Source organism: Halyomorpha halys, unplaced genomic scaffold (assembly GCF_000696795.3).
Source record: "Halyomorpha halys isolate HHAL.00 unplaced genomic scaffold, Hhal_1.1 Scaffold541.1, whole genome shotgun sequence".
NCBI lineage: Eukaryota > Metazoa > Arthropoda > Insecta > Hemiptera > Pentatomidae > Halyomorpha > Halyomorpha halys.
The window spans coordinates 858,020-874,899 of record NW_027112673.1 but is presented as its reverse complement, the minus strand read 5'-3'; the positions used below and the strand labels follow the sequence as shown (position 1 = coordinate 874,899).

At 32.2% G+C, this 16,880-nt stretch overlaps 1 protein-coding gene across 2 annotated transcripts in view; it reads right to left on the bottom strand.

The window, feature by feature from the left end:
• The window catches only part of Kat60 (Katanin 60), a 208,847-nt gene that overhangs the window by 136,549 nt on the left and 55,418 nt on the right, over positions 1 to 16,880 (bottom strand). For both annotated transcript variants that reach the window (XM_014425920.3, XM_014425923.3), the window contains exon 2: positions 3,141 to 3,177. The gene's annotated coding sequence lies outside the window, so the exon portion shown is untranslated. The remainder of the gene's footprint in view (positions 1 to 3,140; positions 3,178 to 16,880) is intronic.

The following is a 16,880-nucleotide window of genomic DNA, read 5'->3' as shown; positions in this document are numbered from 1 at the left end:
GAGATAGTTAGGATTAGTGGACTATGATCTGAAGATAGGTTATCGAGGTCCTCATAATGAAGCCAAAAGTATTAGTGCTCGTATTTTGTTGTATGTAAACTTATATTTATGGACTAATACTAATATGCTTGTATTATGTAATAGAGCCCTGACTTGACTTCAGTACTAATATTGTATTAGTACTTATAAATATAATAATATAATATTATTTGTATGATGTGATGAGGATGTGATCACACATATATCACATAATATAATAGTACTACTAATATATTATTGAAAATATTCAATTTTTCAGTAACGCACTTTACATTTTAGCAATTCACTATACAAACAATTTCAGTTGGAAAGAAGATGTATTCGATTTTTTGATTGTGCATATCTTGAAACGTTAAACATCGAATTTTTATGGAAGTTAAAGAGGTGGGAGGTTAATTTTTTTTTAGCGATTACAATCGTTTATTATTGAAAATACATGGCTCATAAACAAGCCCTTGCTTAGGCTTATGAGCCGTGGATTATGAGCATGTTATGACACCTTTTGGGAAGAAATGTAAATTTTGAATAATAATATTCATTTTATTTGTAATAAATATTATCGCTACAAACAAACATTAAGTTCGCGTCCGTGAAACTAATACGTGATACTAATAGATAAATAAAATTACCTACAATTTTATAGTTCAACATAATTTTTTAAATAACATTATCTTGAATTTTATTGTTTAATGAGCTATATTGGCTGAAATTTCTTTTTCTGAAGATATTTCATTTACTATAATTAATGGAAATGAAAAATCGTCTTTAATGGGGGAAGAATTATACCCTAAGAATAATGAAGATGCATGAAGTACACTTGTCTGGTAGGATATACATGTTGATACATTCATATACATATATGCCTACATACACATCTATATGTAAATATATATTTTCCTTCAATAAACATAAAAAATCAATAGCCAACAAAAAATTCAATTTGTCCTAATATCGTGGTTATATCTATTTTTTTTATAATGGTGTGTTTATGTGCTATCTCAATTCTATTTACTAGTTAAGGAAATGTTTACAATATTTTTTTTATTCATAAGTAATTTATTAATTCGGGTAAACCGAAGGAAGATTCTTTAAACATAAAGAATGAAGTAGAACTCCATGTTCATCTGTAGCATTCCGTACCACGGCGGTGTACTACGTGAAACACAACTCATTCCTATACATGAGCCATTCATATTCATGAGGTGGTTTAGAACAGCAGTAACATGCGGCATACTTAGGGACCGAAAAACGTCTCTGTATTTGATAATAGTAAGGTATAAAAAGAGGTACTAAAGACGGCTGTGAGCGCAGATCCAGTCGGAGAACTTCAAATGTCAAATGTTTTTAAATATACCTTTTGCTAATTTCAAGACTCAAATCAAACCGAACCCATGAGAATCTTAATTTTTTCATAAATATTTAACATGAAAACATTAATTAAAGTGATATACTGTAACAGAATCTTGTTCCCTAGCCCAGGTGTTCTCGATAGCAGCATCCTGATCAATACCTTAATGTACTGCGGTAGTTTCACAAGTATCTGAATAAAATAAATGAACGAACAAAAAAAAAATTTTAACTTCTGACAATATTACAAAATATATTTTGTTACTTGTTAGCTAATTATAAATAATTGTTACAAGCAATATGTGTTTGTTTAAGTAGAAATACGGATTGTTAACATTATCGGTATATTGAAAATTAATTTGACAAAGATATAATCAATGGTTATTATATTAATTATAAAATATTGTAAGTATAATTTCCATAATTTTATTTGAGATAAAATACACCAGTTAGCGGGCTGGTTTATAGTATTTAAAAAAATTATGGTTGATAAAATTACGGATTGATTGCCCATTGATTGCTTACAAAAAAATCGGAAATTGTCGATTTCCTATACATAATACATTTCTTTTTTTTACCTTCCTTAACATTTAGGAAAAATGTTTTTATAGTGAAAATTAATACCTTCCATATACTCAAGGCTTCTCTTGGGGAAGAATCAAATAACAAAAATGGTTAAAAAAGTAGTAAATAAGACTTGTTTTATCATCTTACTGATTTACACCAGGGAGTCATGGACTATATCCTAAAGACAAAGAAATCAAATCTTGGCAATGGAAATGAGGTACCGGAGGAAAATATAAGGGAAAACAAAAAGGGATAAAGTCGAATACTAGAATAAGAAGTAATTCGGGCGTAAAACTGGCAAAACAAAAACAAAATATAGGTATATATAGTTGACCGTAAAAATTGATATATAAGAAGATGGTCAGGGTTGCGGTCAAAAGATAAACAAAAATTTAGGAAAATTAAAAAAATTAGAAGAATAAATAGTTGTAAACTATTTTTGTTTCTCTTTTGACCGCAACCCTGACCATCTTCTTATATAAAAAAAAACAAAATAGGTAACAATGGTTTTACCAAGTAAAAAGAATGCAGAAGAAAAGAATGGTCGAAATAACGTACGAACGAGAATCGAAAGAAGGTCAAGAAGAATGCCAAGATGATTACGATGGTACTGTCATGGAGGCATTCAACAAGAAAGGAATGGACTGGAATAGACGAGGCCAGCTGGTGCAGGGTCAAGACTGATGGATCAAGCCCTACATGCAAGTCCCTCACACTGTTCTGCGGTAGAACAGGCATCATTAAGAAGAAGAAGTAAATAAATATAAGGCAATGGTAAGAAAACAAAAAGGAAAGTAAATATACAAATATTAATTTAGACGTTTATAATATTTTATGTAAACGGAACGAAAGGGAAACGGAAATAACGAATAGATTTTTATTTTGCATACCAGGGGTATGGAGAGAGGAATGGAAGGCCTGGAACGTTTCTAAGACGAATTTAATGAAACAATGTCTGTTCATCCTATCTCAGACATATTATGTACAAATCAGCCGCTAAATTATTGTGAAAATGTTATAGTACAATAGAATTAGTACTATAATATTAAAACATTTTAAAATAACATATACTACCAAAAAATTGACCAATTTTTTTTTTTCTAAAAGTCATAAAACATCATAATTCTAAGATTTTTTAAATATCATACTTATATACATATAATAATCAATAAGAATGCATTTATTACCTCACAAAGGACAGTACGGAGCAGTTTAAAAAGCCACCTGAAAACAAAAAACCAAAGATAAAATAAAATAATTCAATGCATCTAAATGTATAAAGGAACAAACAAGGTAATGAGCACATATTGAAACCATAATAATGCAAGCAAATTAGGAAATTGCCAGTTAGGTAACTAGCAGGGCGACTTGACCACTTAGCATTCACCCAGCGTGGTCTAAACTGCTCTGCATAACAAGGCATAGCCAAAACTCTCCTCACATAATTTTCGGATTTTTTTTTTTAGCACAGAAAAATAAAATACACTCTTAGAAAAATATTAATAATTTCAAGTTTTTTTAAATACTGAAGAGTAATTTTGAATAAGGCACTAGTAGATTTCAAACAAAAAACTGGTGATTTTCCCAAAATTGGGAATTTTCAAAGTTGACTTTCATTAAATAAAATGTAACTTATTTTGCAATTTTGTCCCCAAAATCAATTCTTAGCTTGTTCATTAGCATATAGTCAATAATTTTTATTTATAGATTTTTATTAGAAGGTCAGGACTACGGTCAATGAAAAACAAAATTAGTTTTCAACTCTACGTTGATTGCCAACGTTTCGGACCCCAATGCAGGTCTTCATCAGGGCTGGTGTCATATGGAGGTGTACACTACCAAACAAAGGAGTTTTAGTGTAGTGTAAACCTTTATCACAGCAACCCTGGGGAATACATACATTCAGGTTCGAAACGTTGGTCACCAGTTAATCGTTGAAAATTATTTTTGTATTTCTTGATTGCAGCCCTGACCATCTTCCACTAATTACATACGGCTAATCATTTACGCATTCTTGTAATTAATAAAACAAAGAAATTATGAATGTCGACATTTTATCAAGAAATAAATTATTTTTTGTATATTAATAGTTGTTCTTTTCACTCAGGTCCAAGAAAATTATACTATTATTGAAATAATCCAAAACGGAGAAAGAAAGAGACATACTTTGATAATTTTTATAATGAAATACGTAATATCCTACTACGTGGGGACTATGGAGGTCGTTCTTATGCCTCTGTGTTTTAGTAGTAAAATCTCATTCTTTTATGATGCATATAATGACAGTGTCAATTTTTAAAATAATTATGACAAAGGAATAACAATTTTGACTTCATCAGGTGACAACCGCGTTATCTATGACTTGAAAAAAAAATACAAAAGATCTTCCTATATAATATTAAGAGGTCTAGATAAACAAACCTAGTGGATAGTTTAGTTTTAATCTAAAATTAAAGTTATAAAAATTAATAAAGTTCTAAAAATATATAGTGATTTTGAGTTGAATTTGATGACCTGAGCAATTTAAAACATTGTTTTTTTAAATTTTGATGTGAGGTGTGAATTCATATTTAAGATTGTCCTACATACTTTCTCATTATTCGTTCCTTTCTCACTGACAGACTATTTAAAGTAAACCACAATGGTTCCTATTCATCCCTCTTCTTTCAGTCCGCTGGTGTTCCTCAGGATAGTATCCTCGGTCCCATTCTCTACACAATCTATACAGCAGATATCCCAACCAATCCTAACACTATCCTCACCACGTACGCCGATGACACATGTGTGCTCGCTGTTAATAATAAGCCTTTGATTGCATCTCTAACTCTTCAATCCCATATCACAGTCCTCGAAAAATGGTGTCGTAATTGGAGGATTAAAATAAATTCCAACAAATTCCATCAAATTACCTTTACCCTACGTCGTAAACCTACTGACTGCCCTACAGTATACTTCAATAATGTTGCCCTTACCCCTGTTGAACAGATTGATTGACAAACGACTAATCTGGAATCTTCACACAAGACTGAAAAGACAGGAAACTGCGCTTCGATTTCGACTATTACAGCACTTACTAGATAAACGGTCCAAACTTCCAATTCATTACAAAAGACTGATCTACATGACTATTATAAGGCCTATCTGGACATACGGCGTTGAGCTCTGGGGCTCCACTAAACCTTCGAATTCCTCTCGTATCCAATCCAAAATCCTTTGTAAAATCCTCAATACTCCTTACTTTGTTACAAATAAAATCATCCACAAAGACCTTAACGTTCCATTGGTAACTGATATAGCCCGAACCAGATATCAATCCTTCCATTACAAACTCCCTAACCACTCAAACCCATTAGTTGGTCTAATCTTGCTTCCCTTTTTATTCCGGACAATCCTCCGAGGCGTCTGAAAAGAAGATGACCTCGAGACCTTATAATGTAAAAATGTTTTTAGAGTGCTACCATTGGGTAGGTTCTCTACATGCTTGTACCATACCATTATAATTTCCTCAAATTTACTTGATGTATTTATGTCATTTGTAAATATCAATAAATAAAATAAAAAAAAAAAAAAAAAAGATTGTCCTAGAGTATGGCCTAATTGGCCAAAACGTTGGACTATTGATATAATAAAGAATGTTGAGACTTAATAAGGATACCATTTGATTTATTTAATGGAGTGATTATTACTTTAAATCATTATTATAACAGTTAATTAATTAATTTTTTTTTAAATATTTATTTATTGCTATTTACAAGTGTACATTATAATACATTTAGTAAATCTGATCTAAGTTAAATTGGAGTGTTACAGGCGTGTAGAGAAACTACCCATTGGTAGAACTCTAATGACATTTTACATTAGCTGGTCTCATGGCCATCTTCTTTTCAGGCGCCTCGGAGGATTGTCAGGAATGGAAGAGGATGCAAGATTAGAAACTAGAGGGTTTGATTGGTTAGAGAGTTTATAATGGAAGGGGTGATATCTGGTTCGGGCTAGATCGGTTACATGGGGAACATTAAGGTCTTTATGAATGATTTTATTTGTGACAAAGTAAGGAGCATTGAGGATTTTACGAAGGATTTTGGATTGTAAGGATTGAGTACGAGAGGAATTCGAAGTTAATTAATATTACAATTATTATTTTAATATAACACAAGGCAAGTTGTAACATTCAATTTACCTTCCCCTACAGGACGTAAAGTGGAAATATATAGCTCGTTCAGCCCGCATGTTGAAAGAACAGAAACCCGTGCGGAATAATAGTCATTTGCATGAGAATCGCTCGTCACGAATAGATTTCAGAGTATACTAACATCTCAGAATATTCAATCATTAACAGTATGCAGTATAATGGAAGCGTAGAAGTATAACGCGAGAGAGATAAATTTTATTGAATGCAGGGGACTCGTAAATGACATATACTTAGTTAAGAAAGTAAATAAAATATAAATTTTATTTATTTTTAATACTTTCTATTATTACTATTATTTATTAAATAATTCCAATTGTATCCTTGTTTAGTCTCAACGTTTCGGGCAATTCGGCCATTCTCACATCACATCAAAATTTAAAAATGTTTTGCAGGCTATTCTGCCCAAGTCATTAATTAAAAGACAAACACACCCTATTTTTCAAAACCCCATCAATTTTCAATTAATCCAAACTATTTGTTTGAATATTGTCCTTGAGGATGGCCGAAATGGCCGAAACGTTGGACTATTGATATAATAAAAAGTGTTGAGACTAAACAAGGATACAATTTGATATATTTAATAAATAAATACCAGTCTCAAGAGATTGAAAAAATTATATTTAAATTACTATTTTTTTTTTTTTTTTGGCCGACTCCCATTAGAGTCCTATACTGCCTAACCATGGTTGGGGGGGGGGGGTCAAAGTTCTTCATTTTGTGGGACCGCCACGCAATGAAAAAGACCGGATTCGAACCGGTACCGCCAATAAACATCAAATTGGTAAGACTGTGTCTTAACCACTGAGCTATGGGCGGCCCAAAATTACTATTATTATTATTATTATTATTATTATGTATCACAAAATATTAGACCTTCAAGAGAATCTTATCAGTATATAATGCTCTCAGAAAAAAAATAAAAATAAAATAAAAGTATAACTGGGAACACTTGACCAAATGGTCATGAAATCCAATTAACTATTTAATTAAAGAACTCAATGAGCATGCAAATATACAACATACGACCAACAGTTCATCGCATGATAGCATTTTGTTTACGAGTGGAAGAGCACTGGATTCTCTAGTACTCCCATTTCTCTCTAAATTATGGCCATGCGTAATTAAAAGTCGGCTTGGTTTTAGAAGAGAAAGTAGGAAAAAAGTGGTGATTATACGACCAACAAATACGAGTTGAGAAATTTTCACTGCGAACAGGTTAATTGCTACCGTTTTAAAGACTTTACAATTGGTTGTATTACAGAAAACAATTTTTTTTCCTTGTTTTATAAATTGCGGTTGTTACAAAAAATATGGTGAAAAGTCTTATTTTACATTAAACGATAAATAAATTGCTGCTTCGATAATAACGGAGCTCTAGAGCGTTGGAATCTCCTACGGCACTTCGTCACTGAATAGTACCATAATAACAATTAACTTCATTGCTAATTTGGAACATCTACTATACTAAATAGATAATTTTTTAATGATGTGAGATAAGTTTTCTCACATCATTAAAAAATTATCTTCTGTATAGAAATAATTATATGGGATTCCTGAAGGTAGGAAATAGAATATATTGTTTTAAAACTGGTTAATCGAACATACATCCAAATAAACAATTGTATGTGCTTATTGTGGTGCGATTTTAATAAATGAGTTTCAAATAGTGCTGTCTTTGCCCAACGTGAAAACTGGGCCCAGATGCAGGGCGACGTGATCTATAGGATCTTCTAACTTTTCTGATCGATCTTTTAAACGCAGAACATACTTTTTAAAAGTAATTTCAACCTTTCAACCTTCAACAAATAATATATAAAATAACGATTTATTTTTGTTGCTAAACTATTTTTTCTAATCTGAGGAGACAACATTTCTTGATCATGAGAGATAGTTGACCGTGGATGACTTATACGAGGAGAAGATGGTTGGGGTGCGGTCAAATTAAAACACAAATAAGTTGAAATAACTTATTTAATCGTGCCAACGTTTCGGCCAGAATTTCTAGCCTTCATCAGGGCTAAGAATAGAAAAAGATAACCAATGAATACAGAAAAAAAATATAAACAGAATAAGAGTGATGAGAGAAGTGGAAAATCAAATGTATACATCAGTAATTGAATAAATAGGTAAAATAATATAATTAAGGAAATAAAATAAAAATTAAGTTATATAATGCAAAGAAATATGAATATATTAGTTTATTAATAATTTAAAAATTAAAATTATGGAAAGAAAAATAAAATTGAGAGAAATAAAATATATGTAAGAAATGAAATATGTAACCATAATAATAGATAATAATAATAGAATATTTCTGGAAGTGCACGGGACTTCCACAGCGTTCATGGACCTATGAACAATAAACTTTCAGCTGAATGGATGATCGGACACTATTTCAGAGAAACTGGCATTTATGGACATAACTTTAACTATAATGGATGATAAGACCAAAAATAATTAGAAGATAATTCATTCTTACTTTTACGCACTAAACCCGAAATCCGGTAGGAATTTGTATTTTACCCTTGTTTCTTCTTTCGGTATGGTGTAACGATGTCATTTCATTTCCTTCCAATGTAATCTAATGACATTTCAGGGAGTTACTTTGATTTTTTATCAATATAGTTTGAGTATGTCTAATATTATTATTAATCACCGGGCGATGGGGTTCACCCGCTATTTGTATATTTTAAAAACTAAAATTAAATTAGCCTATTGAATGACTTATGATATTTTATCGTCAGGAGGTTGAACTAGGCAAAATTTTGTAAAATGATTCATTTCCAAATAGTAAGCTAAACTATTTATTTCTCCTTCCCTCTAGATAGCTATGCCGGGAAGTAAAAATATAATGTTTGCCCTTTTATAGTCATTTTTAAAAGTAATGCGTGATCTCAAGTTCTACTCGACCATTATAAAAGATGTCAGGGAACTATGTGCACCTTTCGGCCAAGATCTCCGGGTTCTTCGTCCTTTGTAGGGTCTGTTCCCTCGCAGTTGTTATCTGGTTAGGACCCAGTCGATCCCTACTGTCTTCGGCTCCATGCCAGTACTGGTGGCACTGCTGCCTGCTACCAAGATGCGATTCTTCACCGCGCACGAACAGTCTTGGCAGTAATGTCCTCGAGGACTCCACTTTTAGTCTCTCAGGCCTGTCGGCTACTTCCCTGGTTTTGAATGAGGACCAGTCTCTAGGTCTTTCCTAGCTAAAGGTACTACCTCTCCTCAGAAACTTGAAGCTAAAACCATTTCTTTTATTTTTGCTAGTAGGAACACGCCATAAATTTGAGCTCTCTTGATCTTCTGTAAAGACGTCTTATTAACAATTTTTCTGAGCATACTATTCTGAAAAAATTGTAAACGCTTAAATGTCGATAGCAACAAATTAATAAGCATAGGTGCTCCATAACTCCATAAAGTAGTGCCGGTCCAGTTATGCATTTATAAATAGAAGGTTCAGACGAAGATGCATGATCCTGGAGATTAATAAGTGATGCAGCCTGGTTGCTTTAGCTCGCACCGAATTTAATTTTTTATTCAAATGCACCAAAAATATCATGTGTCAAGAGTTATGCCAAGAAAGTCAGTTTCTTTGAAATAGCGATCGAGCATCCATTTAGCTGAAAGTTGAAGGCATGGTCTTCTAATATTTTTGAAAGAAAAATATGATACCATTCCTTTATTCCACAATAACTTTCAATGTTCATATTGGCTCGTCAACAATCCTTTGGCATGCACTTTTGTCTTGGTTTAGCACCCTACAAGGATTGAGGCTGTCATCTGCAAAATAATTAACGGTAACTTTTTGGTATTTCGCACCAACAATGCTAGATATCTACACGGAAAAGATTATCTGAGATAAAACCGCTCCTTGAGGAACTTGCTTTGAATAAGTATCTTTTCACCAACCTTTAATACTAGAAAAATTATCTTTTCTTTAACATTAAAAATAATGCTAATAGCGATTAGATTAGTATTTGAGAATACAAATTGTTTATATCAAGTAACATTGAAAAAATTGCTAAAACTGTGAATCGAAGGGGGATCAAACATTCTTTTGCGTGTGTATCCACCTTTATATTTTAAAAGATTTTTTGTAAGAACACGTTATTTAAATGTAGGCAACATCCTCAAGACAGAACATAAGTAAAAACATTCAATTCTTCATTGTTCGTTTTTCACTAAATACCTTGAAACAGTTGTAATTGAGACGGAGGTGTGATTCGGATATGGATAGGGAAGATCTTAAGAACCGGCTGGCAATTACAGTTCTCCGGAGTACCTCACGTGCCTCGTAATTATCATGAGAAGAGTTCCAGCAGTGCCTCAAGATTACACTCCGGAAAAATACTAATCTCATGCTTAGAATATTCTTCTGGCTTATCTCATCGATTCCATTCCCTCTTTCCACTCTACATTTACGACAAGCTATGCCGAACTTCAAGAATCTAGGTCCTTATCTTGGCTCAATTACTCGGAAAAAACTTCAATACCTAAATCATCTTTTAAAAAGTACATTATTGGAACTGAAGGTTCAGATATTGAAGTAGTTAAATAATAAAAAAAATATTTTGAATAATAATTAGCCAAACAATATTTTTGCAAAACACCATTGATGATCATGCAAATATAAATACAATTATTTAGATGAAACGTTTAGGAAATAGAGGATTGCGTGGTTTGCATCAACTGACGTCATATTATGACAACTTGTTAATATTTTTTAGCTAATCCTTGTTAATAGGATTTAAAAATTAAAAATAGTAATTTTTTAAATAAATATAATAAATTATGAATTAATCAAATATTTTAATTTGAAATTCAAGATTGAAGCGTCCTAATTTAAAAAAAAAAAAAACAACCAAGAAGTGCAAACGCACATTGTTTTAATAGAGTACTGTAAATTAATGTGAAATTTAGCCATATCAGTGGAAAATAAGCCGATTCAACAAAAAGTGATCTCTGGTGATTTTTTAAAGGTATATTTTCCCGATTATAGTTTGTGATAATGGTCCACTGAGAGGACAGTAACAGAAAAACATAATATATTTTTTTAAGGGTTTCTAATACTCAATATGTCAAGTATGACGTACAAAGGTAATAAAACGAAAGAGAGGTGTAAGAAGGTAATTTTCAATCCAGGTCTCATGTTATTTAATATTTTAAATAACGTATTTAATTTATTTATTTGTTAATTGTTATATTTTATTTCAACTTTTCAATAATTTGAATATCTAATAAGTTGTCTATTTCTGCTAATAAGTCAATATCTCGTTACTGCAATGAATTAATACAAGTTGAAAGTGTAATGAAAAAAAAAAATTATTTATTATTCTAAGAAAAAAATATGTTGCCATGTGATTTTTAATATTTATAATATATCTCAATGTGAACAGTAGTTTTTGGTTTAACCATATATTCTCCAACTTATGACAGGAAAGACGGTTCATTTTTTGTTTAACCCCAACTTGGTCATTCATGAAATACGAGGCTTATCTACACTCTATTCTTACCAAAGAGGGAGAGTCGTTTTCATTTCGTGAGACCGCCACGAAATAGAAGTTCCCTTCACTAGATACGGCCCAAGAAAAGATATCCTATATATTACCAACCCTATTCGAGTAAGAAAGTCGAAATAAAAGTCAAACCGCCTAGACCGGATTCGAACCGGCTCTGACTTAGATAATAGCATGCTAAGTTACTAAATCATCATATTCGGCCATTACATATCTATCTGCACTAAATGCACCCGAATATGTGACCTCAAAAACTGGTACAATCTTACCTTATTTTAAGATATACGAGGTGTTCAGAAATCACATGGGTAACATAAACTAAAGAAAATTTAACTTTTCGTAAATATTGTGAGAAAGTGCCTGAGAAAGATGTTGCACAACTAAATCCAGCCAGCCACTTCGCAGCCTCATTCCAATTCAGTTAACAGGCTAATTAGTAATGTAACAGGTCAATGAACTATCGATTTGTTAGTGATATTACTACCATCACGTAGCTGGTCGATTGGAGTAAATGCCTAGAGCTAATATTTATTAAAAAGGTAAACATGATACAATTGTTTACTTTTATCGGCCCAAATAAACCGTAGTAATCAACAGTTATGTTTACATAGTTTAATCTAAATGGTATAAATATAGCATTACAATAACCGCTCTTGAAATAGATAAGAGTTTACGAATGAACGGTTTAAAGCCACTTCAAGACAAAAATCATTGTAATATACTTCCTATTTATGTCAAGAAAATAAAACCATAGTATTGATTATTTTCTATTCTATATATTTCATATAATGTCAAAATAATTTTTATATAACATAAAAAAAAAATCAGAAAATATATAAAACATAGGCATATTTTATTTTTTTAATAGTTACAAATTTATAATTCATTATGAAATAGAGAAAAAACAATTTTATCTGAAAAGAATAAAGAAGAGAAATATGCATATAGCAACAATAAACACCAGTGACGCGGTAAGAGGGATGGGCTGGGATCTCAAAGAGCTCTGCTCTACCCCTCACACGTGGAAGATTGTAAGGAGATTGGTTGGAGTGTGGGCTCGGGGATCCTCAGCTTGATAGTGTAAATATTGTATATAAAAGTACAAATGTGACATAGTGATTATTTTAATTTTATTATTGTTATAAGTATTATTATTTTTTGTTTTCATGTACATAGTTTGATTTTTATCCTTCTGTTTATATATATTTACGGAAAGATTTAATTTATTTTTATGTAATTATTTATTTATTTTTTCATTTACATATTTATTTTATTATTTATTTAATTTTTATTATTATTTTTTATTTTAACATGAATATGATCAGTTATCACTAATACCTATTGCCCAACAATGGCAGATTATAACATTTATCAATAAAGTTTTAAATTTAAAAAAAAAGTAATAATAAAAATATTTCGTGAAGTAAATTTCTAAATAGGCAATTTTGGAATAGGAAGATAGCACCGAATACATTAATTTGAAGCAATGACGAAAAGCAAGGAATTATGCAGCCTCAGTACGAACCTATCTATCTTTAAGGTTCAAAAGAAGTTATTATTATGGCAGCCAGTCCATCCAAATTATTACATCCAAGGTTTCACATAAAATGACCAGTTAACCCCTTCTCCTGTATAATAAATTAAAATTAGGTTTTACCCGTGCTTAATTCATGCGTTATTTTAAAAAAAAGTTTAGATCTTTAAAGCACATGTATTTGTAATATTATTTCTTATTGTGTTTCAAAATATTCTCACTCACTCAGTCACTGTTGGGCGCTACAGTTCTTGTAGGACCTGGGCCCCTGCCACCATTCTTTCACATGCCTCGCGGTCCCCAGAGCAAAACTCCTCCAATTTTCAACTCCCATTCATCGCAAAGCCACCGGCGCCTGGGTCTGCCCCTTTTCCTTTTTCCTCCTGGTGCACCATTTAGCATCCTTTTAGGTAGCCTGCAGGGCTCCATCCTTTCCACATGTCCCAACCATCTTAGCCTGCTCTTCTCTCCCAAACCAGTAGAGCTCTTATATTTTCCTTGGTTATGCTTCACTGCCATACATTACCACTGGCCTAATTATTTTTTTGTACAACAAAACCTTTGCTTTCCTGGAAAGACTTTTGTATCGGAGAGTTTTCCGCAGGACATAGAAACATCTGGTTCCTGCTACCATTCTGCACTTCTAAATTATTGTTCTCCGTCACAACTCTTCCCAGGTACTTGAAAGTACTGCTTCACAGCAAAGTAGCTTCAAAATATTTATAACTCAATAATTTTAGACATGAAAATTGGAAATCAATTGATATGTTGTCTCACATATTGAGTACATTTTTCAATGTCTTTGTTTGCAATTGTTTTAGAAGAGTTTTGGAATATGACTGCGTAATTTGAGATATACAACGTGCTCGGGGTCTAGTCTTTAGCTCAATAATTGTTACATAAGTAAAGGCGGGTAGACTAAACATATTGGATAGAATCATTTCCAGTATCTTGAGCTCGACTTTTTTTAAAACAGTCTAATCTAGTTGAATAATCATAATAGAAAAAAGCTGTAATGTTAACAGTAAATTGTTAACTCATTTAAGCTAATCTTAACACAGTATGCCCAAAGAGTACTATAGTACTTTGAGGAGGATCAGTCCCATGAGTAAGGTCAAGGTGGCTATCGTTTGAATTAGGTTTGCTCCGTGCCTAATTCGTGTGCACGGTAAAAATGGTTCATTTTTAGGTTTTAAAATAAAGGGCTCAACTTAGAAATGTAATTGGGTTTTGATGTCCGCACCAAAATTTTTAAACCCAATTAGAACCGTCTCGACGACTTGCGTTTTTGAAACCTCAAACTTTTTTGAATAACATTTATTAAAGTGAGTAAGAATTTAAGAATCGAAACTGAGATTGGTCACTTCACCATGACATTCCCTTTCGTTTGATACCTAATTTGACCAATTCCATCGCTACTGAAGGCCAAAAAAATGATCGATCGTACCAATGGATAACACCGTATCACGGTGCTAAATAATTCTATTGATGTAATCCTAATATATTTTAAAAATAAATTATTATTATTATCAATTTATTATAGTTTGCTTCACGTTTCATTTAATAATTTTTTTTTATCTCTATTATTTGCTAGATAAATTCCAAGGGTAACAATTTTGAATAAGAAAACAAGTACGTAAAATTTAATAGAAACTGGAAAAATACTAAACATCGTTCAAAAACTAATAAAAACTTACCAAACCAAATCGTTGATAACAATGTACCCCTCTCATTCGTGAACGAGCCTTGAGTCACGAAGCGGGAAAACAAAGAGCAAAGGCGGGAGTCTACTGAGGTCAACGAACATATAACAGTAGCGTCGTTAACCTCCTTGTCTTCATTGTCATCACGGCCCTCCATCCAGACATTGACTAGTCGAAGTTGTTAAGAAAATACAGATCTTGGAGTTCAATAGATGGGTGATATGAATAAATTGATAGGGAATTTATTGCATTTATAAATATAAGGTACAATTATAATATATACTATAACAAGTTTATATTTTTGTTCCTCGTAGGTGAAAGATAATAAGTCCTATTACACTAAATTTGCAAGAGAGCAGATGTTTCCTCGCAGAATAAATGTATATTTTGTATTTTTTTTTTACATAAAAATCCCATAACAACTGGTCTATAGTTAAATAATTAGAGTCTGGTAGACACGTTTTTGTGTCTGCCACTACCTCGATTGTATAGGACACTGTTACACATTCCCTGACGTTTACAGGCAAACAATTTCAACGGATATATTTGACCTTACAATTCTTAGAGGAAGGAGGATAATGGAGGAGGTAAGCTGCCAAGAAAAGTGAACCCAAATAGACGGGCCTTAAGATGAACTTCGGGGGCGTGACAGAGGAGTAAGAGCTTCTGTTCGGTAAATATAACTATTAATCACAACTTAGACCTCTATTCAGAGATTGCGGACAACTGCCCTCGTCTTGGCTTTACTTTACCTCTGAACGAATACAACCCTCTATTATTATTGACTCTCCGACATTAATAAGTAACTACAAAAATTCTTTTGTTTTGAGCCCAAAAACCGACAAATTCAGGCCCTCAGTCTAAACATCACATTAACATTTATGTGCATGTAGAAACAGACCGTAGTTTGAAAAATTTTTACATGCACTGATAAAAATTTTTTTTTTTAAACTTTATTTAATTGATAGGTAATACAATCAGCACTATTGTGGGCAATATGTAATAGTGATGAATGATCACACTAAAATAAAATAAGAATGAAATTAAATAAAATAACTGAAAGAAATAAAAAAAAAGGACATAAAAATAAATAAAATCTCTCTTAAAATATATACAAATAGAAGAATAAAGAAAATTAACATAATCAAGCTATGTGTATGAACTAAAAAAAAAAAAAATATCCTCTAGTCACATTCACACTCTTATATACAATATTTGCACTATTGACCTGAGGATCCCTGAGTCCACACGTGTGAGTGGTAGAGCAGAGCTCAAAAGATCCCAGCGCATCCCTCTCGCATCTCTGATAGTGAGCCAATGGAGGTTGAGCAAGTGCGCTAAAGCCGCAAACACTCAAATTGAGTGGAGAATCTGACCATTGCCAGAACTCTAATTGTCCATTTTTATTTTACAATGTCTCTTGACCGCTGCCGTTTCAACCTTTTAGGTGGATTGTAGGGATGGGTGGAACTAGATAAGGTTTGAACCAAATGATTATGATGGTCGGAAAGGTTTATGTGGAATTTTGAAAATATGGTTGGTATGAGGTCAAGAACAAAAGGGATATAAAGGTCATGGTGTAGTGTTGTAAAAAATCTGAAACTCTTTGCCATCAATGAAGTACTGTTCCAACACGTTCGGCCACCGTGACCTGGCTTAAAATTAATACTGAATATACTTTTTCCAGGATCGATACTTAAGAACTTTACAAGAAGGAATTAGTAATGATCTAATAAATTACTCAAGATCACAATTGAGATTATGTAAAATCTCCTCCGTATAGCTCGTTACGTGGATTGGTTAATAACATAAGGAAGCAATGCTCTTCGATTAGGTTTACCTAATCAAAATTAATAATTACACTATGTCCTAGAGAACAATAGAGCGTAAAGAAATAATTAGCGTTATGTACGGTTAATTAGGTTGTTGATGAGATATTACATTGTCCTGAGAACCGATGAGATTGCACTTGAGCGAGCGAA